Source organism: Dermacentor silvarum, chromosome 1 (assembly GCF_013339745.2).
Source record: "Dermacentor silvarum isolate Dsil-2018 chromosome 1, BIME_Dsil_1.4, whole genome shotgun sequence".
In the NCBI taxonomy this organism is placed as follows: Eukaryota; Metazoa; Arthropoda; class Arachnida; order Ixodida; family Ixodidae; genus Dermacentor; species Dermacentor silvarum.
The window spans coordinates 12,127,134-12,137,250 of NC_051154.1; positions in this window are offsets into that span (position 1 = coordinate 12,127,134).

Here is a 10,117-nt window from a genome sequence, read left to right on the forward strand (position 1 = left end):
TAAGAGACTACAAGATATACTCTCATCCCCTTCTGATCCGTGGATTATCATCGGGGACTTCAACATGCATCATACACTGTGGAGAGGTTCAAAGATCAACGCAAAATGTAGAAGCTTGGTATCGTTTGCCTATTTATTTATTTATTTAAAAATACCGTACAGGCCCCTAGAGGCATTGTGTAAGGGGGGAGAGTGCAATGAAAAATTGCTACTTATACAATAGTTAGAATACATATGCGTATACATATAAAAAAATTAGGGTAAGAAATGATAACGAACTTCTGTTTTTGAAAGACGGCAGTCCTACTTGGTTCAACATACAGCAGTTGCCTTGACCTAGCTAGTATCATGAAGTTTGGTCAGGCGTGTGGTTCACGAATATTGAAACACACGGGAGTGATCTTAATCTACTTATGCCAAGATCAAAGGACTGTCATCTCGAAGTTCGTGTGGCACGTATAAACGAGTTGACGGGCTTAAATTAGTCTATCTTGGAAGACTTGTGTCCGGAAAACTCATCAAATTACCTAGAAGAAGCAATCGAGAGTACAGTGCGTGACACAACACGTACACTCACGTGCTACACTGTACAACACGTACACTCACTAAGTTCACTGAATTTGATTTGGAGTTAGAGCGTCTTCGACCAATCCGACGTCGTGCTGAAAGAAGGTACAGACGTACGACGTCGATCGACGACCTAAGACCATCCAGACGCTTACAAAATAGGATACAACGCCGTTTAGACAAGCTCGAGTCACAGCATTGGACGACCTTCTGCGAGTCGCTAGATCCCCGCAAGCCTCTATCTCACTTATGGAGAAGGATGCGAAGCCTCCGAATGCCTCCCAAATCAGCGGTCCCCATTCAAGGCTCTAGCACTTTTCCAATAACGACCAGGTATTGTTGTGGAAGAAGATCTCTGAGCGAGACTGTCTTGCCAAGTGACAGTTCCCACCAATCTACCTCCTTCCATCAGTACTCCGCCAACGCGTGATCTACACACGGACCTGCCATTTTCCGTGTAAGAATTCAAGGTGGTACTTGCTTTGTGCAGAAGTACATCATCACCATGACCTGACGAAATTTTATACAGAGCCCTGTGCTATCTTGATGAACAGGCACAAGGTGTCTTACTTGATTGCGTGTCTTACAAGGTGTCTTACAATTAATCCTGGCGATATGATGTGGTTTTCCAAGGCTGGAAGACTAGTCGCCTAGTTTCACTTCTGAAGCCTGGCAAGTCACCTTTGAAACTTTCATCCTATCGCCCAATAACATTGGTCAGCTGTGTGGGCGAGGTGATGGAGAGGATGTTCCTTGCACGGCTAGAGTGGTATGTTGGGTACTGCCATGGCGTCTACCCAGACGCCATGACAGGTTTGTGGCGTAGCCGTTAGTCGATTGACAATGTCACCGACCTGGTAAAGTACGTAGGGCACCAAAAAGACTGCATACGTCTCTGCGCTCCTTTATTCCTCGATGCCAAAAGGGCACACGACAACGTCATACACGAAGCAATCCTCGACGCTCTCGAAGCAGTAGGTGTGGTTGGTCGGATGTTTCGCTGGATATACAGTTATCTCTCTCTCAGATATATCTTTGTTAGCAACGAGGATGGTCCTACTACAGCGCATTACACCTGCCGCGGTGTCCCCCAAGGTAGTCTACTCGGTCCTTCACTGCTTAATCGAACGCTGGTTGATCTACTTGATCGGACGCTTTCCGTGCAGGTGCTGCTGGAACACCGCCCCCATCGCTCGTCGGCCCATAAAGCGGTGAAGGCACTTTTGTGCTTCTTGAGGACGACGGGCTTGTGTCAACGTCTGTGACTATTAGTGCACTAACACACGCGTCAGCGAACTAACCGCTCATTTCTCTTCTTTCCTTCCCTCCTCTCTCTCCCTGTCATCTTTGTGTTCCCTCTTCCCATTCCCCCAGTGTAGGGTAGCCAACCGGACGTTATCCTGGTTAACCTCCCTGCCTTCTGCCTTTCTCTTATTTCCTCCTCCTCCTTTTTGATCACCTTCAAGACACAGTTGAATTATCAGTGTATGCGGATGATACCTGCATGTGGGCGTCCGGTGTAACACGCCTTCGGGTGCGTGCAAGACTCCAGAAGGTTGCAATAGATGACGAACAACCTCCGCAATCAAGGCCTTGAAGTCTCATCTGAGAAATGCACACTTGAGGCGCTTACGCGTAAGCCCATGGCATATATTACAGTATATTGTCCCTCATTGTGTGGTCTCAATCGGCAACGGGCCTGCTGACTTGTGGACGGCTAACTGCTCGGCAGAAACCGTTTTGCTTCCAGACGGCTTGAAAGTCTCCTACTTTACATCTTTGTACGTAGCCGTACTAACACTCATTGACAGCACCAATCAATAGGCAAACTACACAGTATGGGAGGACACGCAAATTCTTAGGTCTCATTATTGATAGAGACCTCTCGTGTGGCGCACCGACCGGGGGGGGGGGGGGGTGTTGTAACCCCCCCCCCCTCCCCCACGCGTCCAGCCCCACCAATCCAACGTGCACCTTCAGCGCTCTGTTCACATTGTCATTACAATTCAGGAGGTGGTTTGAGGTCGAAGTTTCCTGATTAACAAAGACACTCTATCACTGTCTTGTATCTATTCATTCATGCTTAAATTACTTTGTGTAAAAGGCTGAAGAAACAAACATCGCCATCATCCTTGGTGTCATTATATTATTATTAGGCATTTTATTTGCCGTTTCATTCCTCTGGCTAAAGCAAGGAAATTGCATATTATGCAAAGTGTTTGCTCCCCCCCCTCACCTGGCAGAGATCCTGGGTGCGCTACTGTCTCGTGGAGACCTCTCGTGTCGTACTTGAAGAAGCGGTGGACAGGTATTTGGCATCTTTTCTCAAGTTCTGTGCCGGAAAGAGATGGGGACTGTCTGTAAGCGCTATGCTATGGTTATATAAAGCGTTTTTTCTGGGATTTCTGCGATAAAGCTTACCCGCCGTGACCAACGCAAACGAAAGAACCCTATGTATGATCCAAGGTATTCAGGCTCGGGCTCTTCGTATTTGTCTAGACCTTCCTCGATGGGCATCAACGGTGAGAACTATTGCGATTGCTCGAGGTGGCCTTATCACGACGAACATTACAGTTGAAGCACTCAGGGCGCACATAAGACGTCTTTCCCGGACACCTGGTCACCATTTAGCTGCTTTCCCGACTAAGAGACCACGTCACGTACCTCGTTCTGTAAAACTGTATCAGCTCAGAATGAGTAGTTACAATCCGGCTTCACACCTGCAGCGAAACCATCAACGACTCCTTGGTGTCTCCTTCAGCCCCAAGTTCACATGACCATACCTGGTATCCAGAATAAAGCAGACTTGTCATCGCCAGCCCTCAAACCGCTTACCATGCTTCTCTTATATGAGGGACAGTGCGATTACACCTACATATACAACGACAGCCCGGTCCTACCGAACAGCTCAACCGCTGCTGTTGTCATCCCGACGAAAGCCACCACCACCATTTTTAAATTGTCACACTGCACAACATCGACAGCTGCAGAACTTGCCGCCTTTCGTGTCGCACTGAGCTTCATTGATGGCGAAGTCCACGCAAATGGTAAATTTTCAGTGACTCGATGGCGGCACTGCAGAGTTTATTGTCAGCATTGTGTCGGAGCCCACATCAGCAATTATTATGTGATATTGCAGACGCGATACACCACTTAGCCGAGGAGTGACACCATGTCATTTTTCAATGGTTGCAGAGTCATTGCACAGTCTAAGAATCGGGTACTCGCAGCAAACAGATGGTCACCCTTTAGAAAAAGACCCATATTAATTTCTTGTAAACAACGCAAAAGAAAAGAACACACACACACACACACACACACACACACACACACACACACACACACACCACACACACACACACACAACCACACACACACACACACACACACACACACACACACACACACACACACACACACACACACACACACACACACACACACACACACACACACAACACACACACACACACACACCACCACCACGCACCACCACCACCACCACACACACACACACACACACACACACACACCACACACACACACACACACACACACACACACACACACACACACACACACACACACACACACACACACACACACACACACACACACACACACACACACGCACGCACGCACCACACACGCACGCACGCACGCACGCACACATTAGTGGCGCTTTCACAGAACTTTCACATGTACAATCTTGGGGGCTCTACAAGGATACGTCCGGTATTGCTGGCCTCGCCCTGCGTTTTCGAAGTGAACAGCGTGGTTGGGCACAAATCGAATGAGATGTTCGGTTATAGGAAAACACGGCTTTCGCTTCCTGAGTTGCACAAGAGAACCCGGTCGCGCCGTCCCTCCGCGATGAAGCGGACGCGCGGACTTCGCGACCGGGAGGCCCAATGTGCGGCCAGCGCGCGCTGCTGGTCTCGCACCGCATCCGGGGACGTGGCGACCTCGATCGTGTGAACGTCTTCTTTACAAACGCCACGTTCCAGCACAGCGCAGTTTGGTCGCGCTGGTCTTAATCTTGTAGGGCCATTACGAGGGCACTTCGCTCTAAAAACAGTGTCTGCTGTTCTACATCACATGCATGCGTACCTCCTAGAAAATCTCTTGAGTTTTCATGAAGGAGTCTCTCTCTCACTCTGCGTTTTCACTCATTGCTCAGTGGAAAGCATGAGTGTATATGATCCCTCAAGGTTCTGGCGAGATGTCAATAAAAAAACTAGAAAAAAAAATATAAAATGAAAGCAAAGCAGCACAAAATACCGTAAACCACATATGTGAGAAGGCTTCAAGTGCACGAACCCGCGAAATCACGCCGTGTAGAAGTTGCTTTCTTATTGCGTTAGCATTAGGAGTGTCAAAGTGGGAAAAAAGGAATTAGGGGCAGCTTCACACTAGTGGTGCCAAGACTGGACAAATAGCGAAGCTGGCGATCCCACCTAGCTTTATTTCGGTTCGGCCAAGTTTTTGCGAGGTTATGCTTCGAGACTCGGCCACGTTTTGCACAAGATCACCCCGGAATCATCGACAGCCCAAGGAGAAACGAACACTCGGTCATTAAAGTATCTGGACGCTTCTGGACGCTCAAACGCTTTTGCTCGGTTTCGCGGGCTCGTAACTCCGGATCTTCTGCGAATCACCGACGTTTCGCCGCCGCGATACTCGAGATCGGACCGAAGTCGTCTCACTCACTCTCGAGTAGGGCGCGTCGGCTTTCGCGCCGCGCTTCCTCTTCTTCGGGAGTGACGCTCTTCTTCGGCCGCCCCATCTTCGCGGCGATGTGCTCGGCGAGGAGACGGTGGGGCTTTTGTGTCGCCGTGGCGGCGACGCGGAGCAATATATCCCGTGGGTCGGTGCAGTGACGGCATGGCTCGGCAAAGCTAATGGCGAATTCCATTGGGAGAACAGGAGCACTCAAAAGCACGCTGAAAGTGCTCGTTCCAGAGGCGACGTGTTTCAGTGGTCAAACAGGAGTGGGAGCACCGTCATCCAGTGGTAGAACAAGAGCAGTTTCGCTGCGCCGAGAGCAGCCGGGAGCAGTCCGGACTGCTCTCGCCTGAAAAGCGGAGTACGGAGGAAGTCACGTGACTTAAACCGTCATATCCTCCTCATTTCTTTTTATTTTGCTTCAGCCGGCGCGCGCGGCGGCAATGGCGGCAGCCAAGTGTAGTTGGTGTTTTGGTACCGCTGTTTTTGACGTCGGTGATACGAGCGAGCTTCGCAGCGATTTAGCGACAGATCCTGGCATTTATAGTCCGCCTTGCTTCTCGTTGGATGCGCGGGGGACAGCGGCAGCAAAGCGTCGTCGCCTTGCTGAAGTGCTTGAGACGCTCGACGGTGACAGCAGCGAAAGCTGCTGGAGCTCAACTTCAGATTCAAGTGCGAAACGATGTGGCGCGCGCGATGACGTCACGGCTCACGCAGCTGTGGTGAGGCTCGGCGCGGTCGGCGCAGCTGGGGCGAAGCGTTGCTAGGTGACGCATGGCGACGTCATCGCCAGGCGGATGTTTTGCGGCGTACACTCGACGGACCATCCTCGAGCGTAAACAGCTTCGCTAGTTCACAGGGGTATGTGCCATTGCGCTTGGACCCTTTCTGCACTACCTCCAGGATCGGCCGACATTTCGGGCGTACACCACCGGACTACCTCCAGCTTAAACAGCTTCGCTGTTAAAAGTGTATGTGTGTGAAGTGTGGGAAGCCGGTCACGTGGTACAGAGGGGATGGGCGAGCTTAGAAGAGCATATATATAAATAAAGGGCATGTGTCGAGCGAGCTCCCGAACAACACTCTTCAATGTGGGGAACGAGGTTTAACATGGATCCGTGACCTCAAAGAGGTGCGGCGTAATGCTGAAGCATTGCTCGGGCATTTACCCCCAACTCACCAATGTATATTGTTTTTATCATTCGCGCTATAATGTGTGCCAGACTGACGAGTACCCTGAAACACTTAGGCGAAAATACAAAAACAAGAAACTATGAGCTTTAGTGGGGAGGTGAGCACGTCATCAATATGCTCATAGATGGCGCGGCGTCGTTTCCTTACGTACACTCTTTTCCCCCAGTTACAGCGGCTCAAGAAAGACCTCCTAGGGCCTTTAAATCGCCACACGAGAAAGCCGAGAATCCATGCACTCTCCTTGAGGTCGCGGGCTGTTAGAATAATTTCCAAAGCATAATTTCAGTAGGCCTTCCTAGATGACATTACAGTCAGCGGATCAGACCTTCTGTTATACAAAGCGTGGGCTCAAGCGACGGTCATTCAGCGCGAGTACTTCTTCTTCTTCTTCTTTCTGGGGTTTTACGTGCCAAAACCAGTTCTGATTATGAGGCACGCCGTAGTTGAGGGCTCCGGATTAATTTTGACCACCTGGGGTTCTTTCGCAAGTATTCGTTTGCTTTAAAACAATGGGAAATGGGCCCCGTTGGTGCGATTTATATGAGGAACTCATAGGCGAAGCAGTGCGAATACAGCGAATACAGCAGATTTAGTCAAGCATCAATACTGAGTATTAGAAATAGGGTGCAAGGTTAAAGGTCCCTATCGGCAGTCGTATACAAAAGAACCAAAGCAGAGTTAGAGTGTGTGAGTACGCCGTTTCTAAAAAAATACTTCATATATCGAATTTGACGAACACAAATTTCGCAAATAAATTAGGTTTCGCTAGAGGCGTACCGTAAACATAACGTAAACACTGATATATCGGATGTTTTGAACGTAAACTGTAACGAAATTTCTTTATTCGTGGAACAAAAGATTGGCTGGACCATCAGACTAAACTGAAAGTTCACTTACCGAGATACGCGTGTTCTCTTGAGGCCTCAGCGGACGAACGCGCCTAAGGCGTCATGAGGCTGAACCGCTTACGGAGAGGAGAGACTTGTCATTATGTGCCTCTTTTGAGGGACTCAAAGAGGCGAACACTATTTTTTTTTTTCACCGTTGATGATGTCGCCACCGTAGGTAAGTTTTCCGGATAGTGAGTGCCGCCATTGTTCCATTGATAACCGCGCCAGGAAAGGGGAAGACAGCTTGGCATGCAAGCTAGTTATGTGCTTTGATATATTATCAGTACGGCTTATGTCTGTGCTCCTCCGCCTTACGTACGTATTGTAAATGTAAGGTGCGACTGTTAATCGCGAAGTGTGTACGGTCAATGACAGTCAAGAGCGCAGCGGCAAATGCTCCGAGGGGTGTGCACACGAACGAAATCTACATCCACCGCCACACGGGAATCACAACACGTGACGTAGACGTCATGGCTTCGTCAGGCCGCGTGAAAATACCCCTGGATATTGGGAATCCCTTGGTCGAGATGTACGAAGATTCGCCTGCCTGGGGAGAAGGGGGTGCGCTGACACTGAGGCACCCTGTGTTCAGATGCCGAGCCTTCTTTGCTGGTTCATTTTTTGAGGCGGCGGCGCGCGACATTGCTTCTCGCGGGGTTGGAGCGAACCTCTTCGAAGCAAAATTGATATCTGGGTGAGTTGGTAATGTGTGATATCTTGCAGCGCGAAAATTAGGAAGAGTTCGCGGACGAACACGGCGCTGACTCTACTGAAGGCTGTATTTAAATGGAGCCGGATATAAAGCACACATTTTTGTAGCATTTTATAAGCACAAAATTTTGTAGCTTAAAAATAACGCGACGAGCATTGCATGTCGATTCCGCGGCTATGTTTTCTGACATTCTGGGGCCCGAAAGTGCGATTACAATTTATTATGAGTCACAGTGCCACCGTTGTTTCCCGTTTCTGAGTCGTGAGCTTTATTATATACGTGATGAATTTCAACCAAGCCCGTTTCGCCATCTTGCCGCAATGCATTTCCAAAGAAAAATGTTAATCTTGGTCTTTCACACAACTCTGCAAAAAGAAATAGCATTTAATAGCACCTAATTTTTTACCTGATCACGTCACATCTACGAGTGTATCAAGCGCAACTGCATGCATGGTTTTGTTTTCAATGATTGCCAATTTTAGACGAGTGAATTCTACGGTGCTTCCGCCCGATAACAATTCTTGCGCATCATTGCACTTTCGCGCACTTTTGTTTTCTGTGACCTACCACAAAGATTACATCATAATTCCATATTCTAAATCGGCTATTCACAACAATCTTGTGTGCTGCCTTCCAACATGAGAGAGAGAATTTGTCATACGGGAATAGCTGAGAGGTCGGGCTTGAAATAGTTACTCAACGGTATGGTTTAACTTTTTAACCAAAAAAGCCATGAGATTGTATCGAGGCATCCCCATTAGATTCTATGGCAGTCGGATCAGGTAGCATGACGTCATGATCGGAGTAAACAGGCCTTGTGCTACCTCGGTGGTGTTGGTCCTGCTCCGCTCGCCTCGCTGTGCACATCGTCTTGTTCACCCGTCTCGCGCTTCGCTTCTGAATGATGACAAACAGAACGACATTTCTCCGCTGATAAACCTTTGTTCAACTTTTCTGCTAGTACAAGTGTTAAGCAACACTCCTTTAAAAAAATTATCAAAGGGCACAAATGCCAGTCGAAATCGACTTATACCGAACGAGAATCTACCACGGCCAGTGTGACGAAAGCTGCCCCAATGGTTATGGCGGAGGAGTTTTTACTTTCTTTGGCTCTTTCCCCTGTTTTCATGGTTGGAGTATCAGGAGTATCAGGTTGGAGTGGGATTTCCCCTTCGCCGGCGCCCTGAGCAGGCTTTCCGCTGTTATCATGCCGCCGTCGCCGCCGATTTTTCTTGTGATTATAGAGTTACGTTGTTATGATGTTTATGCACGCGTATGAATACCCTATTCATTAACGCTCTGCTCATTAACCTAGCTTGCATAAGTATGTGCATTAGATTGGACCCATAATTAACCACATAGGCTAACGTACCAGATATTTTTGTAAATATTTATCCTATTCTTTTTTTTACAATAAACTCCAATTTGATTTGATTTGATAATGAAATACAATAGTCATCATTCCGCTGCCGGGTGAGTCGCCCACTGACACTTCCGTACGACTGCCACTACAGACACTTAGGCGGGCAAGTGACCGAAAAGGTTGCCGTTACTTTCTGATTTCATCACAGCGAAGCTTTATGTCACTGTTTTACAGCAGATAGAGGTATTGGACGCGCATAATCGGCTGGTATTGTGGATACATGCGCACTAAATGCGCCGTAGGTAAGCCAGATATGCCTGATTTTATCGGTACACCGAAGGAAATAATGGGTTGTTTCGTCGAGTATAGTTTATTCTTGTCTGCGCCGATAAGTTTCGTACATTATTATGCATGGTGGTTAGAAAGATCCTTCAAGTCTTTCTCAAAGGGTCGTGTACCATGACCTGTCCTCGTCAATGTGGGCAGCTCCGCTACGGTACAGCTGTGTGAACCATGGTTTGCCGCGTCCCTTTGCTTCCAACCACGACTCTTACACCACGTCTAATGTCACACACTCCGCGCTCACTGCGCAACTGGACAGCGCACAGGCTGGGGAGAGGGCGATTTCGAACACGCGGTCATCCCGAAGATGGGCGCTCTCGGTAT